Below are 25,578 nucleotides of genomic sequence, written 5' to 3'. Positions count from 1 at the left end.
TCGGCATGGCACATCACGGACAGTAGTTGCTGCAATTAAAGTCCCGTCCACCAGAGGGCACGTGAGAATTCGGCCTCGCCCTCTGCCGGCAGAACAATAACAATGAAGGCAGCACGGGCCGTGCCCAGTTCAGTTCACATCGGGCATGCTTAGCAGACAGTTCCTGGTCTACAGTATGTGAAGTGTGACAGAAACGTGAATCATGTTACTACAGTAACAATGACAATAATTTTTTTCAAACCATGTTTTTTTATTTTTATTTTTTTTATTTATTTAGCCATCCGTGGACATTGTAAAATATATGAATGTTGTCAGTTTGTGTACATTCATATATTTATACAGTTTGTTGTTACATGTAGTTAAACATTGTGACATATAAGTTACTTACAATCATTTTTGCTCGTTATCAAAACATTACATTTGGTTAAATATTGCGAAACAAAAGTTATTTACAATCATTTTCTACTACGGAATTCACTTATAGTGTAAAAGCAGTGTTCCTGCAAAAACAATTTAAGATTTTTCGTAAAGTGGTACATGTCATCTGTTTCTTTTATTTTCTGCGGCAGTTTATCATACAGTTTTACACCTTCATACAAGAAGCTAGTTTGAGTCTTATGTAAATAGAAGCGATTTGTACGCAGTCATAGGTCAGTCTTATGTCAGTCATGAGACAGTCTTAAATCAATTTTACGCATATAGTGTACTGCTGAAGTTCTAGCATGCAAAATAAAACTCTTTGTGAACAAGAAACACTGGAACTTATTTCTATCATTGCATGATTCCTATGTGGCGATGCAGGAACATCAAAATGAATCTATGGCAGCATTAAGAAGCAGCACCCCAGATTACACAAGATACGTACTATTTATTTGGTGGAGATATCTGTAATATGATGTGGTATATTTTTTCTTTTGTGTTAAGCAACAATACACATCCCAAACTTCACTAACAAAAAACATATTCGCCATGTTATATTACAGTCCTTAAACAGTAGTAAATTAAGAAGTCGTGATATTGGTAAATTTTTATGATATTAATGATGTTTATGGTATTTTTGAACATAATAAATTGAAGGTAAGTGATGATGATGAGAATATTAATGAGGCAGAAAAGTATTTTGTTTGTTTAGGTATTAGTATATAAATGTGCAGTAGTAGCTATGATGCTGTTAAAGGATAATGGGAAATTAATGACTATAACACACCAAATAAAGCTCTTGATTTAATTACTAGTAAGGAGGCATGTATAGATGATCATACTAATTCTGTTACTGGTTGTAACAGTGACAGTCAGCTGTTAAATGTTATGAATGAGAATGAATCCTTTTTATATAATATGTGCTTAAATAGTGATGCTAGTGAGAAAGATGAAAGCTTTGAATAATTATAAAAAATCTGTGTTTAACTTTGTAACCACACTGGTGGCATAAAATTAAACACATTATTGTAAAACAACTTAAAGACAAGTACCACAGTGCTGTTCCAAGTGAAACAGGTAAGTGCATATGGATTGATGAAATTCTCAGTGACAGTGACAATGATATTCATGTTAGTTTAATGAAAATATAATGTGTACTCACCAAATAGCAGCAGCGGAACACACACACACACACACACACACACACACACACACACACACACACACACACAGAAGGGTTTAACTTTTACAAGCTTTCGCAACCAGTGACTCCTTCTTCTGGTAGAAGGGGTAGGAACCGGGGTGAAGGTAAGGAGTGGAGAGGTTTAGGGAAAGAGGTACAGTTCAGAAAAGTCAACCAGAATCCTGGGTCAGGGGAGACTTACAGGATGGGATGAGAAGGAATTGTCAATAATTGATTACTTTCATTGTTATATTAGTTTAATGAAAGTGTGTCATGGCAATGAAAGTGGTAAGAGCAACAATGATTTTAGAGGCTTTTTTGAAGAGATAGAAGATGAACTGTCATATGAGGATGTTAGGACTATAAATGTACTGAAATTTGTTGTCTGTTCATTAGGGTCAGAACAGGATCATCCTTGCTGACACAGGCAGTCACATCTCTGGAATATCAAAATCCTAAGATAAAAAAATAAACCATAATGAGGACTATGTAGAATTACCTGTAATTGGAGTATGGATTAAAGGTGCAACTGGAAAACATAGTAAAGTGGTTAAAAGTCAGGCTTTAATAACTTTTACAATTGAGGGAGAGACTTTTACGCATGGATATTTAATAATTCAAGCTCTCTGTGAAGGTCTTGTCCTTGGCATGACATGGATAATTAGTGTGAAAGCAGGTTTTGATTGGAGAGGGCAGAACTTGATTATCAGTGCAGTTGATGGAGACTGTATTTGTACTGATTTTACTAAAGTTAACTATATCTTATGAGCAGGAGAAAAGAAATAGAATACAGTGTTAAAAAGACAGTGGATTTGTAGTCAAAGATATTCCAGGATTAGACACAAATGAAGCAGAATTTAAAGAACTTGTAGACACTAAGATTTCAGAAGCAAAAGGGTTAAATGATAATCAAAAAATTGCATTGGAATCTTTGTTATGAGATTATAGTGATGTGTTTAGTAATATTCCAGGCAGAGTGAGAGGATATCAGTGTACTTTACAGCTAAAACCACATCAACCATTCTTTATAAAATCATATTGTGTACCTGTAGCTAAGAGACCTGCAGTTGAGAAAGAATTGCTTAAGATGGTAATTTATGACATCACTGAGAGAAGTGTTAGCCCAAATTAATAACCCATTAGTCATTGCTTCCAAAAGAGATGGAGGAATGACACTGGTTTGTGATTCTAGGCATTTGAACAAGTATTTGTACAGAGAAATAGATCTACCTGAAAACGCTGATGAACTTTTACACAAATTTAAAAATATTCAGATTATGTCTAGTTTGGAGTTAACTTCCAGATTCATCAGGTATCTTTAGCTCCTGAATCTTGTAAATATACTGCCTCTCTTTACAGTGGTAGATGTTTGTGATGCTGGTCATACCTTTTGGTCTGAACTCATCTATACTGAGTTTTTAAGAGCATTAGATTATGTACTTGGCCAGGATATGGTAGAAAAACTTACTACACTCCTGGAAATTGAAATAAGAACACTGTGAATTCATTGTCCCAGGAAGGGGAAACTTTATTGACACATTCCTGGGGTCAGATACATCACATGATCACACTGACAGAACCACAGGCACATAGACACAGGCAACAGAGCATGCACAATGTCGGCACTAGTACAGTGTATATCCACCTTTCGCAACAATGCAGGCTGCTATTCTCCCACGGAGACGATCGTAGAGATGCTGGATGTAGTCCTGTGGAACGGCTTGCCATGCCATTTCCACCTGGCGCCTCAGTTGGACCAGCGTTCGTGCTGGACGTGCAGACCACGTGAGACGACGCTTCATCCAGTCCCAAACATGCTCAATGGGGGACAGATCTGGAGATCTTGCTGGCCAGGGTAGTTGACTTACACCTTCTAGAGCACGTTGGGTGGCACGGGATACATGCGGACATGCATTGTCCTGTTGGAACAGCAAGTTCCCTTTCCGGTCTAGGAATGGTAGAACGATGGGTTCGATGACGGTTTGGATGTACCGTGCACTATTCAGTGTCCCCTCGATGATCACCAGTGGTGTACGGCCAGTGTAGGAGATCGCTCCCCACACCATGATGCCGGGTGTTGGCCCTGTGTGCCTCGGTCATATGCAGTCCTGATTGTGGCGCTCACCTGCACGGCGCCAAACACGCATACGACCATCATTGGCACCAAGGCAGAAGCGACTCTCATCGCTGAAGACGACACGTCTCCATTCATCCCTCCATTAACGCCAGTCGCGACACCACTGGAGGCGGGCTGCACAATGTTGGGGCGTGAGCGGAAGACGGCCTAACGGTGTGCGGGACCGTAGCCCAGCTTCATGGAGACGGTTGCGAATGGTCCTCGCCGATACCCCAGGAGCAACAGTGTGCCTAATTTGCTGGGAAGTGGCGGTGCGGTCCCCTACGGCACTGCGTAGGATCCTACGGTCTTGGCGTGCATCCGTGCGTCGCTGCGGTTCGGTCCCAGGTCAATGGGCACGTGCACCTTCTGCCGACCACTGGCGACAACATCGATGTACTGTGGAGACCTCACGCCCCACGTGTTGAGCAATTCGGCGGTACGTCCACCCGGCCTCCCGCATGCCCACTATACGCCCTCGCTCAAAGTCCGTCAACTGCACATACGGTTCACGTCCACGCTGTCGCGGCATGCTACCAGTGTTAAAGACTGCGATGGAGCTCCGTATGCCACGGCAAACTGGCTGACACTGACGGCGGTGGTGCACAAATGCTGCGCAGCTAGCGCCATTCGACGGCCAACACCGCGGTTCCTGGTGTGTCCGCTGTGCCGTGCGTGTGATCATTGCTTGTACAGCCCTCTCGCAGTGTCCGGAGCAAGTATGTTGGGTCTGACACACCGGTGTCAATGTGTTCTTTTTTCCTTTTCCACGAGTGTATTTATATGGATGATGTTTTGGTAACTGGACAAAGTTAGGAAGAACAGTTGACGTTGCTGAAACAGGTATGTGAAAAATTCAGAGAATGAGGTATGACCCTGAAACTCAAAAAATGTAAATTTGCTGTCCCTGAACTAAAATTCCTAGGTCATGTAATTACTGGGAAAGGAATCTTGACAGAGCCTGATAAAATTAAAGTAATCTCAGATTTTCCATCACCACAAAGTAGAAGTCTGTTTATGGATTTTATTGATAATTTATGAGTGGACAATGTTTGAATGCATCCTGTTTAAGCAATTTATTTATAAAGAAGACTAATTGGATTTGGACCCAAGAATGTCAGAAAGTGTTTGAAAACATTAATAAAGAATTGAATAATCAAAATATGTTACACAGACCAGATTTTTGCCTATCATTTTATTACACACAGATAAGACTGATTATGGTTTGGGAGCAGAACTATTTCAGGAAATGAAGTTAATGGGGAAATCACACGTGACACAACTGTCTTTGCAAGTAGAATGCTGTTAAAACATGAGAAATTTTACGCAGTTACAGAGAAGGGATTGTTAGCTGTTTACTGGGCACTTATTAAATTCAGAACCTATTTGTTGGGTAATAGAATAATTGTATATTCAGACCACAAAGCACTAAGCTGTGTGAATACCTAAGGGACCAAACTGCTGAGGTCATTGGTCACTAGATTTACACACTACTTAAACTAACTTATTCTGAGAACAACACACACACCCCCATGCCTGAGGGAGGGCTCAAACCTCCGGCAGGAGGGGCCGCGCAATCTGGGATTTGGCACCTCACACTACACTACCTACAGGAATGTAGACTATATCACAACGAACTTACCAGATGGGGAATATATCTGCAACAATTTAATTATGAAACTCTTTGCCTTTACAAATGTCTGCTTGTGTCTGTGTATATGCGGATGGATATGTGTGTGTGTGTGAGTGTATACCTGTCCTTTTTTCCCCTAAGGTAAGTCTTTCCGCTCCCGGGATTGGAATGACTCCTTACCCTCTCCCTTAAAACCTACATCCTTTCGTCTTTCCCTCTCCTTCCCTCTTTCCTGACGAAGCAACCATTTGTTGCAAAAGCTTGAATTTTGTGTGTTTGTTTGTGTGTCTATCGACCTGCCAGCGCTTTTGTTTGGTAAGTCTCATCATCTTTCTTTTTAGATATATAATTATGAAATTAAATATATTAAAGGTATAGACAATGTTGTGCAGATGCATTGTCAAGGATACCATTGGGTGCAGGTATAAAAATTTTGATCAGATGAGGAAAAAAGAGTTTAAAACCAGATATATGAAGGGTATACATAATGAGAAAATTAATAGGGTGATGTGCAACAAAATCAGAAGGAACCAAAACCATGATTCAAACTGGAGATATATAAAAAGTTGGTTAGGCAAAAGAGGTTATAAAAAATTGGAGAGGTATTATAAAGTATACAAAGGAACTCTTTTTGGGAGAACAGATGTAGATACTGATGATTGGAAGTCATGTCGGCTGGCAGAAGGAGCTGGACAGTTAATTAAATATATACATGAAAGTGATGGACACTGTGGTATTCAAAATTGTATACAAAAGCTACAAGAAAATGTCTGTTTCTGTACTACACCTAAAAAGGTTGGAAAGAACTAAAGAACTATCTACTTATGACAGGTGTTGTAAAGTCAAGGTAAGTAACAGAAGTAGTCAAGACGATATGCAAAACATAACACATGAGAAACCTACAGATTTAGTTGCTGTGGATTTTTGTGGAAGTTTACCAAAATGTAAAACTGGTTATTGTTATATTTTTGCTATGGTTGATGTTTTCTCCAAATATATAAAATTATATTCTGACAGAAAAGCTGCAAGTAAGATTATTGCCAAAATTGAAAAGGTTACCTTCAAAAATGTTGCAAAACCTACAGTAATCCTGTCAGACAGTGGATCACAGTTGGTATCTAAGTGTTGGAAGTCATTCATAGAAAAATCTTTATTAGACACATTTTAATTTTAGTTTATAATCCTTCATCCAATCAAGCAGAGAGATATATGCATGAAATTAACTGTCTATGTCACACATACTGTAGCCACAAACACGCTACATACATCAGTGATTTTGAAGATGTAATGAATAGTTTGTAACACAGTTTCACAGGATTTTCACCTTTTGAAGTTATGTTTCACAATAAACCAGCAAATCTTGTCTCTGCATTATTAGATTATCCACCATGTACTGTCATGTCTGCTCAAGAACATGACGCAGTTACGAGAGAAACCATGAAAAAGCAGGAAGAGATATGAAAGAAAAGACATATGATAACAAGGTCAAAATCACTAAGTTTAACACTGGAGACTATGCCATTGTTAAATCACAAGAGAAATCTAAAATGTTAACATCTGATTTAAAAAGTTTTTTGATATCTATATTCGTCCACTTGAGGTCCTTAAGTAACCTCATCCCAATGCCAACCGATTGATTTTCCTAAATTTAAATAGGTTCTTGGGCTAAAAAATGTTACCACATTGAAACCATACAAACAAAAATGTAAAGATAACTAATGGACAGGATTCTTACTGGAATGTTGTAGAAACAAAGTGATTTCTACTGGAATTTAAAGAACTAAGTAGTTACAATTTTTCCAACATTTTTGAGCAAATGATTTAGATACGGTAACTTATTACTTTTGCTTGTGCTGTATTATTTTCTGCAGGTTGTAAATATGTCTTGATTTGTATTTTATTATGTTCTTTAATGAGAAATAATTTTTTTTTGTACAATATTATTTGTTGATGTTTAGAGTAATCTTTAAGTGCAAGTCTCCATCAATTCCTGAGCATTTATTCAGTTCTTAATATAACTTTCTTTGTGGTATATAATGGATCATGAGAAAGAAGAAAGACTCTGGAAGCTGAAAAACGGCCATTAGAGCATCTCTTTTTGCTGCCTAGAATTATTTATCACACAATAAAACTTTGACATTTTTGTGTACTAGGTTTAGGAATGTGTGTGGAAGTCAGCACAGCATTTATCACAAAATAACTTAAATTTCTTAAACTGTGTATAATTTACTTGTGTTTACTATGATAGATATTTTTTTTAAGTTTGATATTATTTTGTATATGTTTCAGAATTTCATATTGCCCCACTGAATCAGTGTACTTTATGCAGATACGAAAGAAGAATTTTAAATGTAACAATGACAAATAGTGAATTTCAATGTTGGTGACATTTTCGGCCAGTTTTTTAAAAATTTTCATTTATTTTTTTATACATAAGTAACTAAATAATTCATTTTTTAAGAAAACATGTAAGAATGAGCTAGTTACCTCATCCTGCAACATAATTTGAAAGACTTGAAAAGCAAATTTTTCGTACGCTATTGTATAATCTATTATGTGACATGAAAACTAATGCATGCAGAAGGTTCATAAGAATTAGAGGCTAATGGACAAAATAAATGATAAAAGTTGATAATTTTGTGCATAGAATGCACAAGGGGTCTGCTGACCTTGGAACGCACAACACACAGTGAGTCATGCATTCCCTAGCTGGGTGTATTCATTCTTAATTTCTGGTGCACTCTGTTCTAACTCTTTCCTATCTGGGCTCTGTTCTCACTGTGCTCTTCAATTTTTTTCCACTTTTTTGTATCTGGTGTCAAACACTTGCAAAAAAAGTTTTCACTGTCCAAAAAAAAGCAATTAGAATAATGTGTGCGGTCCATCAAAGACACTCTTGCAGGCAATTGTTTTGAAAGATAGGTATCCTAACATCTGCCTCACAGTATATTTTTTCCTTTCTGACCTTTATGTGCAAAAACTATTCTATCTACCAAGACACCAGTAAATTCCATGGTTATAACACCAGAAACAAAAACAATCTACATGTCGAAATGAAACGTCTCACTCTGGTACTCCAGCATTAAACTGTTCAATGCTTTCCCACTACATATCAAATGTGTTCATACAGAACTGCCAAAATTTCAACAAGTTCTCAAAGATAACCTGACAGAGAAATCTTTTTATACTGTGGATGAATATTTGAAAGAAAATGTATACCATGCTTAAATGTATATATTTCTAAATACTGGATGCAATTACAATGATGATTATGGACTCCTCAAACAAAGATAGACAGTTAATTTATTTTATTTATGAACTATACGATAGAAATTTATTTGCTACACGTGTGAAGCAAAATGACTGAAAATATATGTGTCATTCTGCAGAAAGTCCATTGGAATTCATATTATTATTGAAACATCAACCTGATTATCTTCTAGACAATTATAGAAAGATAAACCACAGAAAGGAAGAGAACAGTGAACCATCAATACATAACAAAGAAGAGCAACAAAAAAGAGGTGTATTTTTATTATTAACAGAACTTTCCCTGTCACTTGCTGTGGTGCATCACCATCACAGTGTGAAAAGTGCTGTGAAAATGTGATTTGCCACCCAAGTTATGAACTTATTCCAAATGTTAACAAATGAACTCTGGGCAACAAGAGTGGGGATGGTCAGAAGGTGGAAGGTGTGGGATGCCTTTTTGCAGCTGGTTCTTGAGGAATAGTTGTCAAATCAGGAGAGTGAAGTGATAGGGCACAGGAAATTTGTCTGAGGCTTAAGTGTATGGGATAGTGCCTCTCTGAAAAAGCCGCACTCAGAACTGCAATGTACTTGGGTAGAGAATTCTTGTCGCTACAGATGTGCCATCCATGGGTGGCCAGACTATATGGAAGTGATTTTTTGGTTGAAGAAATGATGGCTATCAAAATGCATGTGCTGATAGTGGTTAGTGGACTTGCTGTGGACAGAAGTATGGATGGATCCATCAGAGAAATCTTGTTAAGGTCCAGGAAGGTGACACAATGGTCTGAGGAGAGCCATAGCAAGCAAGTAACAGGTGTTCAGGCTGTGGAGGAATGAGAATAGGATGTCTTTCCACTGATGTGACAGCAATCAACTGGTTCATGCCAGAATAGGCCAAATTGTCATCAGCAAAGCTGTCCTGCCAACTAAAGCACACTGACAGATTACCTGACTTATGAGACAGAGAGCTTTCAGAGCTGCAGCAGCAAAATGTTTCTCTCTTCTTTTCTGAGGTGCCACCAGCACAGACACTACCGGTAAATAGCTTAGTCTTCTTTATCTTTGCATTTCCCATCTCCTCTGAGATTCTCTCATCCCCCTGGCAATCCATACCATGTAATCTCCATGAGAAAATAAATAGGAACAGCTTCTTTTTCTGACTACAAGTACCATATATGAATTATAAGCCCACACCACTTTCCAATCCTGATTATCCCCTGAATGGGTGTACAAACTGTTGCCAGAGGCGGGGTGCTGAATTCACCCCATTTCTCATCTTTGAGATGCCAGATACAAATAACTAAGTCACAAGTGGATGAGTGAAACCACAGGGGAGAGGGGGGGGGCCTTCTGGTTCCATGCTGTGGCACAGTGGATGAGTGCTTTTTGCAGTCAGTCTGGGTTGCCTGTCGCATTATATCCACTACTGTCACCATCACTGCTGCTGCCACAGCAGTACCAACTGTGCAAGGCTGTTCGATCTGGCCGACATCCTCTGCTGCCCTCACACAAGACTATGCCATGAGTACAATTACCCAGTGCCGTCCTGATACTGAGTGCCACCACCATTGGTGCCTGATGATTCCGCGCCATTTTTCAATCAGAAAATGTAAATCATGAGCTCTGCTTTCAGAGAGATGGTGCTGCCACGGCCAATGCCGTAAGAGGCAATGCCAAGAACTGCTGCCAAAGACTTTTTTGTTTTGTTTTGATAGCCCAGTGGGTTTGACGGTTTCCACTTTATTAGGTAAACCAAGTGAAAATTTCCATACCTTCACACAAAATTTAACGGAAGTAGTGACACAGTCCACCAGTTCACATCAGTTGATGAGATGTTGGTACAAGTTGCTAACTTTTAGTTGCAAGGAGATGTTCACACTTACGTAAATGCCGTGGAAGGACTGCAACACATTTGATTTCCTTGCAAAAGGAACAGTGGATAGATATGAGGATAAGTATAGTGTTAGCTACTATAGAGGTGAACACAGCTGGTACCTACTGTACAAAGATTAGACAGGAGAGAACAAATTGTCCAGCTTTACAGCATTGCTCAGTTTATCATATAAGTTACCGAGGTGCCCAAAGAAATGTGAATACAAGAAATGCAAACTGGAGCAGTTCTGTCACTGACCCCATTATGAAAAGTGAATCCAGTAAGAGAGGCAGGGCTTGCTCAGGTGGCAAATGTAACTTTGCTCATTAAAATCAATGACAGACAGTCTGCCTTTATCATAGATACAGGCATACAAATAAATGGTTTTTCCCCTGTTAAATCTACTAGTGGTTGTGAACTAAGTTGGACATATTGTAAGCTGAGTGGATTGGGAAAAAAGGTAATTTACCCTACAGGTTCAAGAAATATTGAACTGGAAATAGATTATGGAAGTAACAGTTCATATTTGAAGTGTGAAAAAAACATGGCCTCAGTTCTAATGCCATCTTAGGCAACAATTTGCTGTGCCATTTTGAAGCCATAGTTAACTTCTGAACACATAGAGACCAAATTGGGGGAAATGTCCACTATTTGGACAATGTTCTCACTAGGGGGACATGGTGATGTCCAGAACAAATGGTCACATCCTGACAATCCAGTAAACATCATACTATAGCCTTGAAGTTAAAGAAAGCTGAGAAAATATCTGTTGGTACAAGAAAAATCATTTGGATAGAGGTGAAGAAAGACTTTTTATGAGGAGATATTTTCTTAATGGATCCATTAACCAGAAATGAAGTTTTAGATAGTAAGCAGATGCATGTGATATGTGGTTTATCTCCAATGAGTGTGAAGGAAGAGGGTACAGTTTCGCCAGTCAGCATAGATAATTTTGGAAGCAGGGATGTTAATATTCTTCATGATATGAAACTCATCAAAGTTTGCAAAGTCAATGTTCTTGAGATAACAGCATAGCAAGAAAACAAACAGTCTGGAAGAACTGTGTCCATAAATTCCATCTCAGTTATGTCATTATGTCACCTATAAAAGCAGAAATTGAAAAGAAAATTGAACACGTGTGTGAGGCAAATAAGGATGTATTATAACCAGTTCTAGTCAAATTTGCAACCTCATATAAAGAAAAGGAACAGCTTCCAGCAACCTCCATAATGTACCAAGGGATTAGTATGTGTGATGACAGACTTTCAGCACAGAAACCATATTGCCTACTTTATCACTTGTAGCCAAAAGTAGAGAAAAATATTTAGATTTACTAGAATGCAGGAGTAATTCAACCATTTTTCCACCCCTTGGCTTCAATTACAGTGGTATTCCCAAGAAAATCAATAACAGAGGAAAGGCTTATCACATTTGCATGGACAGAGCAGTTGATAAATTCACGAAACTGGATACTTCAGGGTCAATGATACTCTGGATTGACTTGGCAAGTGCAAATTCTTCAGCATCTTAGATACGCAAGCAAGCTACCACCAATTACCTACATCTATTAAAGATCAGGAAAAGACAGCTTTGTTGTACCCTCCAGACTTTATGAATACCAAAGGATGCCATTTGGCCTCTGAAACACTCCTGCTACATTTCAGTGTTTTGTTGATTTACTTTTACAGGGGTTAAAGCTGACTATGTGTCTAGTATATCTGGATGACATGATCGTCTTTTCAAGTACAGTCAGAGAGCATACAGTATGACTGAAAAACCTGCTACCTTGTGTTAGTGATGCTAATCTAAATTTGAAATTAGAAAAGTGATTTTTGCTCCATCCCAAGGGCACTATTTATGCAGTATAATTTCAGCAGATGGCGTAAGACTAGATCAGCAGTTAACGGACACAGGGCTTAACAAATTAGTATTGTTATTTCATGGAGAACTATGCAGCTGCCATGAAACCTCTCACAAAATTACTGAAAAAGGGAACTCCTTTTGTCTGGACAGTGGACTGCAACAGTGCCATGTTAAAATTGAAAGAAATTCTTACAATTTAACCTATCTTGGTTTTGCACAGCCTTTTTTTATCTTCTCATTATATGCAAACAATGTTGATGATGGCTGCATTTTGAATCAAATACAAGATGGTAAAGGAAAACCAATTGGTTACACAACACATCAAATGAATTGAGCTGAGCAAAACTACAGCACCACACAAAAAGAACTTCTTGCATTTGTTTGGGCACCCATTACATTTGGTATTACCTATATGGATGACAGTTCATAGCAATTATCTATCACGTGGCTTTACAATGTCTATAGAGATTAAAAGATCCAAACAGTAAACTTGTTAAATACGCCTTAAACCTCACTGAATGTGACTGCATAGCCAAACACAATCCTGGCAAGTTAAATTAGAATGCAGGTCCCTTGAGTAAGGAAATTTTGATTCTGTAAGTAGACAATTTGCTTAGTGAGGAATTAAATAAGCACAAGAGGCCGGTGCTGAGTTCAAGAAAAACCTTGCTGGATTTTATTACAGGAGATGGCATGTTATGTACGAAAACAGCTCTAGAAGAGTGGATAGTACTTTCAAATACTATCTACATGTGGATACTGCAACAATGTCACAATAGCATATAGGCGTGTCATAATGGGAAATGCGATATGCAAGTGCATATGGCAGGCCATTTTTCATGGTCACAACAAAACAAAGATGTAGAAGGTTATGTTCAAAATTGCTTGAATAGCCCACGGGTGTACTGCTGGTCCATAGTGTCCAACGGGCACAATATTTCGGCGATCGGACATGTCGCCATTGTCAGGTGCGCACCTGACAATGCCGTCATGTCTGATCACTGAAATATTGTGCCCGTTGGACACTATGGACCAGCAGTACACCCATGGACTGTTCGAGCAAGATATACGCCGGCAGAAACTGAAGAATCACATGTTCAAAATTGTCTCCCTTACACTAAGAGAGCGCAAAGACAAAGACAAAATATACCTCTTCAAACTCTACCTGAGGCAATGGGACAGTTTGAAATCATATTACTTGATGTCATGCAGTTTTTCTCCATAATGGCTCAAAATAACAGATATGATTTACATATCACTGATCATTTCTCTATCTTATTATGATACTGACAGAAGACATGATCACTGGGACAGTTGCTAAATCATTCATCGCTCATTTAGTACTATCATTTTGGAGCCCAGAGGCCATTCTAACAGACCAAGGGACATCTTTGTCTAATGTTGTGGTATAGGTATTTCAACTACTTGGAGGACTATGCTGTGTCACCATCAGAGTAAAGGCAGTGTTGTATGAATCCATAAAACACTGGTAAAAATGTCATGTTATAAGATTAGTTTGCACTCAGACTGGGATCATCTATTGCCATATGTGATTTCATCATAGAATGACAGAGTACATGAAACATCAGGGCTGAGTCCCTATGCGGTTGTTTATGGTCTCACAATACTTTCACCTTCTGAGATAGATTACTTCCCAGCTGTAACAAATTCCAGTAAAGTGAAACACTTAGCTAGAAGATTAAATTTTATTTGGAAGAGAGTTCAGCAGAACAATGCAATTGCAATTTGAAGACAACAGCTCTGTAGTCAAAATAAGACTAGTATAGTAGTAGGAGAGTATAAGATATTGTGACATAAAGCTGTGAAACAAGACTCAGAAATTTATATGCTCCTATGTTGGACCATTCTCCCTACTGTGTTTCTGTCACCTGTCAATGTAGAATTATAGCTCCTAGACTGGAAGACTGAATTCGTTTTGAGTACTTAACCAGGTATGGAGGTAGCAATATACCACCTTAAGTAGTGGATCCAGCACAGCATTATTCAAATTTACAGTTTAAAATACAGTAGTTGGCTATTACATTGCCAGCAATCTAATCAGCCAGGAACTGTATTTTAAACTGTAAATTCCACAATCTTTGATGATGATCTGGTAATATTTTAAAAAGAAATTGGTAAAAATAGAATATATCAACTGCAACCTGTGGCTGTCTTGATAAACTTAATTTCAGGTGTCACTGATTCGCCACCAGGTAATGCCTGTGCTATCAGAAACAACCAACCAGCGCAAAAGACAATGCGATGCTTAACTAGTAAATTTTGTAAAGGTTTAATTACAATGATATATACACAATTAAATTATTGTACTAGAGTTAAGAAGATATAACAAATCATTTATGTAATGTGTGAGATCCTCCTTAACTAGATACCAATCGTTACTGCAAAAATATAAAAACACGCATAAGAAAGATGGGAGCCATTAGACTTGAAAGAGGCTCAATTGTTGCCCTAGTCATTTCCATTTGGTAAATGCATTTTCAACAAGAGGAAAGCCAAAGTAGGCAGACAGACGGTATTGAGATAGGAGTATAGGGTGGTTTTTTACGTGAAAAAAAGTTTACTGCAGGCAGAATGAGCAGAGAAGAAGCAGGCAGATAGCAGTGACAATTCAAGGTCATGTTTCTGTACACTCTGCAAGACTTTATTACTTGTGCTAACATCTGTACAAAATATGGGAGGAAGTTATTTATTAACATTTCAGCAATAAAATCATCTCTGATAATTATTAGTCATGACTGAAAGACTTAACAGGCTCAATTACGGACATGCAGCTGCTGCACGACTTTGCTCCAAGAATGCTGAATATGGGCAGCGTTGGTGATGCCATTCTCATATTGCTTTAATTTGCAGAAGTGTTTTTAGTACCAAATTCTCAACTGCACAACACATAACAAGGCAAGCTATGATCTATTTAACTATCATTATTGTAAAGCAAAGCCAGACTTAATACATATAATTCTGTTATCAAGTATGTTTTGTTCAATCTGTTGACATTTATATCTTCAGTGTGTTACTGTTTGATTTCAAAATCCATTTCATTTTTCTTAAATCTTATGCTCAAATGTAATGATGCTTACTGTAACAGCAGTAACAGTAGTTACAGTGGTTCTTAAATTTAAAGAGTCAGAGTATTTTTTGATGAGTGACTTTGCTACATCGCTTGACTAAAATTCATTTGAATAAAGTCATTTTCAGAAAGTTTCAAGAGTGTACCATCTTCATTCAAATCCCAAGTATTAATTTTAACTGAATTTTGAAAAGACTTATGGTACTGAACGCATGTCAATAACTATCTTGTCAATTCCATTCTGGTAAAGCAAAATTTAAATAAATTTAAAACTGACTTGTACAGTTGTTCCAAGCTGAATGAACAGCTTTAACTTTAAAGATTTCTTCCTTCAGAATGTGGTGACCATATATAGAACACAGAAGCTTTAAGTTTCAGGAGGAATTTCTCAAGATGAGTTTAGTCACAGATCCTGTTCTAGTGGTAGATGCAGTCACTATGGGAAGTGGAAAACAGAAACCAAGGTAACCATTGAAGTGCTTTGAATACTTTGTGGCTAAATACAATGGCACAATAATTTGTCTACAAAGCACTTCAGGATAACTTTGATTTCCAAACTAAATTTTAATGAGATAAACACATGGTCAATGTTAATCAAACAGTGCTTTATAATTTAGTATAGTATTCAAAGTGCAAATATTGTTGTTCGGGTTTGTCATTATGCCTTTAGATGCTATGTAAGACAGACAAGGTTTTAGCAAGGTCATGCTGCTTCACAGACACAATTAGACTCTCAAAAAAACTAATGAAAAGACAACACATTATTTGAGTACACGAAAAGTAACCAATAGGGTTGCTGTAAATGGTTATGGCATATGTTTGCATTATTTTGATATGTGGAGACAGTGTCAGTACATAATTATCGCCATTGTCTGTGGTGGTACAGTTATATTCAAAGGTTACAAAATTTAAAAGTTTACTCTAGAGAAGCACAGATTACAAGTCACCATTATGGAGAAGTCTGGTGAGTTGTACTGAAAAAAATTGCAGGAATAAGAAGCCTCTCTCTATTAGACCGAGTCACCTGTTACTCAAACACCACTGCATAAGTGCAACCCAGTATCACTCCATAAATCAGTCCCCAAGTAGACATTCGTGATTCAATTCAGTGTCTTTTCTTACACATGAGTGACACAGTTCAGAGTCTTTTGTAGATTCAGTTTCTCCTTGGAACATAATGTAAACAGTTTATTGTCTCATACACAACAAATTTGCCTTGTTGCATCCAGTTGCTATTTCATTACGAACTCCTTCATGGCGTAATAAAATCAAGATATAGATTCTACTTAAAACCAAATTAGTAACATGGCTGAAATGTTCACTATATCCTGTGCACTACAGATCATGTTTTACAACATAAATTTCATTTGTGACAAGTAGGTATATTATTGTTGCCCATACAGATTGGCCTAAAACATATGCTCATTTTGATTTTAATTCCTCCCAAATCCTTGGTTCATAACCTTATGAATATCTCAACACAACTATGTCCCCTCTTCAAATGGTGTATCCCTTTACTTCTGCATGTAAACCTATACTCTCCAAACTTATGTGAAGTGCATGGCAGAGGATATGCTGTAGCACATATTAGGGTTTTTTCCTGTCCAATTCCCATATGGAGTGTGGGAAAATGCTTGTCTGAATTCCTCTGTGTGTCCTGTAATTATTCTAATGTTATCCTTACAGTTCATATGTAAGCAATACTTAAGGGGCTGTAGTATATTCCTACAGTCATCATTTAAAGCTGGACTTACAGTCCTTATGGAAAAACATCAAAACCATCTACAGCACAACTTGAGTTTAGGAAGAACCACTCAACCAACACTGCTATCTATGAATTCCTAGGTGAAATTTACCAGAAAGTCGACGATGGCAGTTATATCACTGGTGTATGCTTTGACTTATCAAAAGCATTCAATATTATAGATCATGAAGCACTCCTACAGAAAGTAAATCAACTAGGCATCAGAGGTCAGGTCATACCTTTGTGGATGGAAACAAACAGTGGAAATACAATACACTAACTGCAACAAAATCACAAACCATTACTCAGATTAGCAAGACATGAAATACGGTGTTCTCCAAGGATCCGTACTGGGACCATTGCTGTTCCTCTCATGTGTAAATGACCTACAAACAAACACATAGTGTCAAAATGTTTATCAGTTTGCTGATGACACAAGCTTTCTTATTACTGCAAAATCAGAAAATCTACTACAAGAAATCATAACAAAGACAATGGCTAGTATAGCAGAATGGTTCACATACAATAAGTTAATCATAAATGAAGGGAAAAATCTAGCAATAGACTTCCATATCAAGGAAAATGTTCCACAAGCTATAAATATCCAGTTTTTGAACAAAGCTGTAAACAGAGTTGACCTGACACAGTTTCTCGGGCTGTGGATCGAGGGTAATGCCAAGTGGGGAGCTCATATTGATAATCTCAGGAAAAAATTGAACACATCCTGCTGTGTGCTGAGGATCCTTGAAAGCTCCTGTAGTAAGGACTGTCCAATCAATGCTGAAGTATGGAGTCATTTTCTGGGGAGCCTCTCCAAACACCATCACGCTATTTAGAATCCAAAAAGGATCACAAGAATGATAGAAGACGCCAAACATAGAAAATCTTGCAAGCCACTCTTCAGGAAACTGCAAGTCCTCCCACTTTCATGTCTTCATATATATGAAACCATAGTTTTCATAAAGCAGTATGTGACTGAAAATCCTGCACTCTTTCTCAAAAATGAAGATGTACACACTCACAACACAAGGCAAAAAATGGATCTCCAAATGCATCACACAAAAACTAAGCTCTGCCAAAATGCAGCTCTAAAGGAGGATCTAATTGATCACTGCTTCTACAGTCTGAAAGAGTGTTTTGATAAATACTAATGTGCCAGTATGAATAATAATGCACCAGTATTATCCACTGAAACCATAGTAACATTATAACCACTGAACAAATACAAATAATGTACTAATAATAAGTAGTGTAACCAGAAAAGATTAATGATCTTAAAATGATAGAAACAGTATCATATTATGTGATGTCCAACATCTTAGTACATTGGTGACTGTAGAAAGTGTCCTCAGGTCCTAAACTTGCAAATTTTTATCATTTAAATTTTACAAAGAAGCAGCCTTTTTTGTCCATCACCTAACTGCTGATGTGACAATAATTGACCAGTTCATGCTGGAATAGGCTGAACTGCCGTCAGAAAAGCTGCCCTGCCAATCAAATATACCACATCATCATCTGATTTGTGACACTGAGGGTTTTCAGACCCGTAGCTGCATAACATCTCTCTCTTCTGTAATGAGCCATTGCCAGAGAAGACAGTAAATGGCTTAGTCTTCTTTACCTTTGCATTTCCCTTGTCCTCTAAGATGGTTCTGAGGTTTCTGGAGCTACCTTCTCTTGTCCTCCTGACAATCCTCATCATATAATCCCCATGAGCAAATAAGCTGATCCAGTTTCTTTTTTTTTTTTTTTAACATGAATACCATATACTAATTATAAGCCTACGGCACTTTCCAATCCTGACTACACACCTAAGTGTATGCACAAAAATATAATCAATGAACCTGAACCTGAAAATGTGTTTGGGGTTTTGGGGTGTTAGGAAGATTTCCTCTAGATGCTCCATAAACATGCCAGCATGTAAGTGACCTTGGCTGTACCACAGATTTATTTGTATATCTTCCCCTCTTAGAATATGTCATTGTGTGTGAGGATGTATTTAATTAGATGTCTAAAAATGGTGGTGATTTTAGAAGTGAATGGCACTGGGAGAAGTAGTACTCAATAGTAGCAAGGCTACGGGCATGGGGGATACTGTCAGACCTGGTGGTCTAGCAGTAAAGCACATGACTGGAAACCAGAGATTGGGAGATCAAATCTTGGTTGGACTTCAGATTTTTCAATTTGTGTTTTAACCTAGCCTACACCTCTGTGACCCGAAATGACACGTAGTTCTCTTTCCCCGGTTGGAAACTGGGGTAGGTTAGGGACACACAAGTTGCTAAAGCAGTGTCCAATTGAAGGACTTGTATCAAGCCAGTAAACAACACAATATTATTATTGTGGGGTATTTTGGTATACAGGAGGCATCCAAAATTGTTGGGTGTAAGGATTTTTGGAAGTTTGAAGAAGATGGGTATGCAGGGGGGCAGGGTGACATTTGGATGACAAGTGACTTGAGTTTGGGGAAGAGATTCTGGGATGGGCCCAAGGAACTGAGTACAGATTGGTTATAAGAAGTTGCCAATACAAATGTCTAGTGACACTCTGATTTCGTCAGAAAGGTAAAAGATAAAAAGATATTCACATAGAGAATGTGAAAAGCAAGTGATGGAAGGTGTTTTGTGTATCAAGTGCAAATACTGGTTACACAAAAAATATGTGAAAGTAAACCTATAATTCATCAGTCACAGTTTCCTGTGGACATTCTATGCCTGTTTATGTGATGAAATGGCTGGTCTTGTAAGTACAGTGGGCTAAAAAAAAAACCGAAATTATAAAGTTATTACAAAAGGATATCCACAAATTAAAAACTGAAATATCAATGACAAGTAAAGAAAATTTTAGACTAATTGAAGAAAAGCAGTCTTTTGAGTATGAAATTTTCAAAAAAAAATACAAGACTGTAAAAATTATTGTGTGCATACGAACTTTAAAAACAATAACAAATCCTGTGTCTCTGATGATGACACAATAAACCAAACAAGCCAAAAATCTGTAGATAAACATAAACAGAAGCTGGTGACATACAGCAATACTAAAGGCCAGCTATGATCCCAGCTACAAAAATTGACGTGAAACTTGTAACAACATGGCATACATTTTAAAAATATGGTAAATTCAGAATAAGTGTCTACTGAACTGGATCCTGAACAAAAACAGAATTACAAAGCCATTTTGTACATGTTAGAACAAACGCATTAAGAAGCAGCACCAGCTAAGAAGACTTTACAAGTGAAACAATAAACATGATTTGTGTGGCAAGACGTGTCTATGAGGAATCCAGGCTCACACGCAATGGAATCATAAAAAGAAGGTCAATGAGTGACAAAAATGCACCTTAAAAATAAACTATGCTATCAAAGAGCAATGTACATAAAATTATTAGAAATATTGGAAACTAATATGGCATGAGGGGGATGAGAGACCAGGAAATTTGATATCCAGAGACAACAAAATAGAGAAAAAAAGGATCCACCAGAACATACAACACATTAAAAGTAAGGTAGCCCAGTTAGAAATAATATTAAATGAAGACACTACAGATAGTATAGCTCTGGCAGAACATAAACCAAATGAGCATAAAATTTTAAACCTTACTATATCAAATTGTAATGTAACAGCTAGCTCATTCAGAAAGATTAGTAAGGGTGAGGGAGCTGCAATACTAACTCACACCAAGATAAACAGAAACTGTATAAACAGTCTTGACCCATGTAAAAAATATAACACTGAAAATGTTGTAGAAATAACAGGCTAAAAAATTAATGTAAGTAGTTTGTCACTCTACATCCTAAACTTCTACAGATTGCCAAATGGGTGCATACACACTTCCACTGAAAACATTGGAAAACTCTTTATTTATCACTCTAAGCAAAAGCTGTGCACTTATACCACTAAGTGTCCTAAACATACACATAGTCCATGACTCCAGAGACAGTAGTGAACTTCTTAAATATATGGCTTACACAATGCAGCCTCAAATCCAACATGTACAACTGCAAACACCTATCAACAAATAGATCACATATTCACAAATCTATGTGACTTTCAGTACAAAACTGAAATCACAGAAACAGCTGTCAGACCATAAGGCAATCAAAATATGCTTAAATTGTATCACCACAAAAGAAAAGATGCAAAGAAATGGGAAAAATGAAGCCTAAATGAACAGAACTTTACAGCCCTTAGATTTAAGTTTGAGAAAGAAGGATGGGAAATGCTGGAAAAGATTATTTACTACAAATTTTATAAATACCTTTTCCTACTATCTCAATATAACATGCCCAGTAAAACAGACTAATTCCAAAAGTCCATAAAAATGAAGTTGTGTAACCAAAAGTATTTTGGTGTCTAGGAACAACAGAAAAATGTTTCAGAGGAAGTACAAAACTAGCAATGATGAAATCTTGAAAGAGTATTACAGAAAATACAAAACAATGTATGCCCCCTAATGCACTATAAGTTGATTAATTTAGCCATAAGAGGGCATAAACTAAAAGAAAAAACAAATACTAAATATAACAACACATTGAAACCATTTATGAGCCCAAATAAATAACTACTGAGCTGTTTCCAGTGACAGCAGAAACAATACAGATAATAAAAAACCTAAAACAAACAAAATCATGTGGCACTGATAGATTATCATCTATAGAAATTAAATACTGTACATAGGAACTCAAGAAATCTCTTACATAACTCAGTAACACACAAGTCCTGAAGGAATTTTTTAAAATTGATTAAAGAAGCACTGATAAAACCAGTTCATAGAAAGGGAAAAAGAATATAGACCAGAACATTATAGATCTATAGTTATATAAAAGTATTTGAATGAGCTTCTGCACAAAGACTCATTGCATTTATGATGAAATATGAATTAAACAATGAGAACCAGTTTGTCTTCCAGAAAGACAAATGCACCACATATGCAGTCATAAATCCTATCATGACTCTAACCAACTTAGACTCTAAAAGGCAATGTGTATGAGTCTTATGGATTTAATAAAAGCATTTGACTGTGTAGAGCACCAAATTTTAGTAGAAATGTTAGGACTATATAGCATAAAAGGGAATGCAGCAGACTGGATCCTATTATAAACTGACAAACATAAGACAAATACAGAACCACAAAAATGACACAAGAGAAAATAAGATCTGAGGCAATGACTCTACACTTCTATGTACCACATGGATCAGTTCTTGGCCCACTGCTTTTCATTTTATACACAAATCAGACCCCAAACATCATAAATTATGGTAAAATAGTTACGTTTGCCGATGACACAATTCTATTGTTCATGGACAAAGACAAAGAAAATATAGAAATAAAAGCCAGATTAGAAATAAATAATGCTATTCAAAGATTTACTGAATTAAATTTGCATAAAAATATTACTAAAATTCTTTGTCTAAATTTCAAACTAAACAGCCTTCACAGTGAAGACATCAACATTCACATAGATGAGTGCAAAGTTGAAAATTTCAAGTACACTAAATTTGTTGGAATAATAATTAATAAAAATATAAAGTGGGATTAACACACTGAATATATAAGTCAGAAAATCATCTTAAAACCACTTGTACTGCCCAAAGCCAGCTACCCAAAAGTCACAAATACAGTATTAAGAAAATATTGTGAAAAGTATAGTTGCTACTCACCATATAGAGGAGATGCTAACTCACAGATAGGCGCAACAGAATGACTGTCATCAAATGAGATTTCGGCCAATGAGGCCTTTGTCAGAGAGAGAGAAAACACACACACACACATGATAATAGAAAGCTCAGAATCTGAAATCGTTATAGGTACAGAAAGCTGGCTAAAGCCTGAAATAAGTTCTGCAGAAATTGTTACAAAGTCTCAGACGGTGTTCAGGAAAGGTAGATTAGGCAGAATTGGTGGTGGAGTGTTTGTGTCTGTCAGTAGTGGATTATCTTGTGGTGAGGTCGAAGTAGATACTCCGTGCAAATTCGTATGGGTGGAGGTTATACTTAACACCCGAACTAAGTTAATAATTGGCTCCTTCTACCGACCCCCAGACTCCGATGATTTAGTTGATGAACAGTTCAGAGAAAATTTGAGTCCCGTAACAAATAAATACCCCACTCATATTGTTATAGTTGGTGGGGACTTCAACCTTCCCTTGATATGTTGGCAAAAAAACTTGTTCAAAACTGGTGGTAGGCAGAAAACATCTTCCAAGATTGTCCTAAATGCTTTCTCTGAAAATTATTTTGAGCAGTTAGTCTATGAACCCACGCGAATTGTAAATGGTTAGCCAAAAACAATCCACAGCTAATAGAGAGCATCATGACTGATACAGGGATTAGTGATCACAAGGTCGTTGTAGCTAGGCTTAATACCGTTTCTTCCAAATCCACTAGAAACAAACGCAAAACAATTTTATTTAAAAAAGCGGATAAAGTATCACTAGAAGCCTTCCTAAGAGACAATCTCCATTCCTTCCGAACTGACTATGCAAATGTAGACGAGATGTGGCTCAAATTCAAAGATATAGTAGCAACAGCAATTGAGAGATTCATACCTCATAAATTGGTAAGAGATGGAGCTGATCCCCCATGGTACACAAAACAGGTCCAAATGCTGTTGCAGACACAACGGAAAAAGCATGCGAAGTTCAGAAGAACGCGAAATCCCAAAGATTGGCTAAAATTTACAGACACATGAAATTTTGCACGGACTTCAATGCGAGATGCCTTTAATATGTTCCACAACGAAACATTGTCTCAAAATCTGGTAGAAAATCTGAAGAAATTCTGGTCGTATGTAAAGTACACAAGCGGCAAGACCCAGTCAATACCTTTGCTGCGCAGTGCTGATGGTACTGTTACCGACGACTGTGCCGCTAAAGCGGAGTTATAGAACGCAGTTTTCCGAAATTCCTTCACCAGGGAAGACAAATGGAATATATTTCAGAATTTGAAACATGAACAGCTGCTAGCATGAGTTTCTTAGAAGTAGATACCTTAGGGGTTGCGAAGCAACTCAAATTGCTTGATACGGGCAAGTCTTCAGGTCCAGATTGTATACCGATTAGGTTCCTTTCAGATTACGCTGATACAATAGCTCCCTACTTAGCAATCATATACAACCACTCGCTCACCGATAGATCTGTATCTACAGATTGGAAAGTTGCGTAGGTCGCACCAGTGTTTAAGAAGGGTAGTAGGAGTAATCCAACTAACGACAGACCTATATCACTGACGTCGATTTGCAGTAGGGTTTTGGAGCATATACTGTATTCAAACATTATGAATCACCTCGAAGGGAACAATTTATTGATATGTAATCAGCATGGGTTCAGAAAACATCGTTCTTGTGCAACGCAGCTAGCTCTTTATTCGCACGAAGTAATGGCCGCTATCGACAGGGGATCTCAAGTTGATTCCGTATTTTTAGATTTCCGGAAGGCTTTTGACACCGTTCCTCACAAGCGACTTCTAATCAAGCTGCAGGCCTATGGGGTATCATCTCAGTTGTGCGACTGGATTTGTGATTTTCTGTCAGGAAGGTCACAGTTCGTAGTAACAGACGGAAAATCATCGAGTAAAACTGAAGTGATATCAGGTGTTTCCCAGGGAAGCGTCCTGGGACCTCTGCTGTTCCTGAGCTATATAAATGACCTGGGTGACAATCTGAGCAGTTCTCTTAGGCTGTTCGCAGATGATGCTGTAATTTACCGTCTACTAAGTTCATACGAAGACCAGTATCAGTTGCAAAGCGATTTAGAAAAGATTGCTGTATGGTGTGGCAGGTGGCAGTTGACGCTAAATAACGAAAAGTGTGAGGTGATCTACATGAGTTCCAAAAGAAATCCGTTGGAATTTGATTACTCGATAAATAGTACAATTCTCAAGGCTGTCAATTCAACTAAGTACCTGGGTGTTAAAATTACGAACAACTTCAGTTGGAAAGACCACATAGATAATATTGTGGGGAAGGCGAGCCAAAGGTTGCATTTCATTGGCAGGACACGTAGAAGATGCAACAAGTCCACTAACGAGACAGCTTACACTACACTCGTTCATCCTCTGTTAGAATATTGCTGTGCAGTGTGGGATACTTACCAGGTGGGATTGATGGAGGATATCGAAAGAGTGCAAAAAAGTGCAGCTCCTTTTGTATTATCACGTTATAGGGGACAGAGTGTGGCAGATATGATACGCGAGTTGGGATGGAAGTCATTTAAGCAAAGACGTATTTCGTTGCGGCGAGATCTATTTACGAAATTTCAGTCACCAACTTTCTCTTCTGAATGCGAAAATATTTTGTTGAGCCCAACCTACATAGGTAGGAATGATCATCAAAATAAAATAAGAGAAATCAGAGCTCAAACAGAAAGGTTTAGGTGTTTGTTTTTCCCACACGCTGTTCGGGAGTGG

The 25,578-nt window shown here is 37.6% G+C and overlaps 1 protein-coding gene across 1 annotated transcript in view; it reads right to left on the bottom strand.

The window, feature by feature from the left end:
• LOC126168267 (calcium-activated potassium channel slowpoke) overlaps positions 1-25,578 on the bottom strand; it is a 908,898-nt gene that overhangs the window by 37,101 nt on the left and 846,219 nt on the right. The window lies entirely within an intron of this gene.

This window comes from Schistocerca cancellata, chromosome 1 (assembly GCF_023864275.1).
Source record: "Schistocerca cancellata isolate TAMUIC-IGC-003103 chromosome 1, iqSchCanc2.1, whole genome shotgun sequence".
Taxonomy (NCBI): domain Eukaryota; kingdom Metazoa; phylum Arthropoda; class Insecta; order Orthoptera; family Acrididae; genus Schistocerca; species Schistocerca cancellata.
The sequence above is the reverse complement of the archived record's forward strand: the minus strand, read 5'-3'. Positions and strand labels throughout refer to the sequence as shown.